Here is a 789-nt window from a genome sequence, read left to right on the forward strand (position 1 = left end):
TATCTGAGAGGAACGAGGGTTTTGCCAGGAGAAAAACGATGCCGTAAATGATTACTCAAATCTCTCGTGGAAATTAAAAATGAACTACAGGTTAATAATATTATGTCATTCTTCGTGTTAAGTTTGTAGCAGTTCCCGCTAGGAAACAGGCGGTATTAATCTCAAAGCAACGAACCCTGGTGAGAAACCTGCGCCGCTAATACACGGAGGCCTCCGGACCGCAACCATTTACCAGCGTACCCTAAACGCAGCCCAGCGCCCCAGTGCCCCGTCGCCCCTTTCTGTGCAGCCCAGTGCAGTCGGACGGAGTCTGGAAACGCAAACTAAGCGGAGCGACGCCTCACGAGACGCGCCAGCTGCCCCTGGAGAGCCCGCACCGAAACGCCTGGCAGCCCCCTCCCGGGCTGCAGCGGCGGCCTCTCCCGCTGCCAGGCCCTTTCCGAACTCAAGCGGCTGGAAGCGGCGCCCTCGTCCCGGTGAGGTTCCCTGAGGAGACGACCGCGGCCCGGCCACCCCGGGAGGTGAGGAGGTGCGCAGGTGCCACCGCGAACGCAGCTGTCGGGGCCGAGCACCCGACCTTCGCTCCACCCTCCTCCCCTCTCCCGGCAGCGGCGGCACTGAGCCCGCCGCCGCCGCCACTCGGCCCCCCCGGCGCCAGGCCGCTCCCGCCGCGCACAGGGCACCGCCTTCCCCCGGCCACCCCCGGGGGAGGAGGGGGCGGAGCTTCCGGCCCGCTCCCTGCCCAGGACGCGGGGTTCACTTCCGGCGGCCGGCTGCCCCCGCCTCAAC

Source organism: Aptenodytes patagonicus, chromosome 2 (genome assembly GCF_965638725.1).
Source record: "Aptenodytes patagonicus chromosome 2, bAptPat1.pri.cur, whole genome shotgun sequence".
NCBI lineage: Eukaryota > Metazoa > Chordata > Aves > Sphenisciformes > Spheniscidae > Aptenodytes > Aptenodytes patagonicus.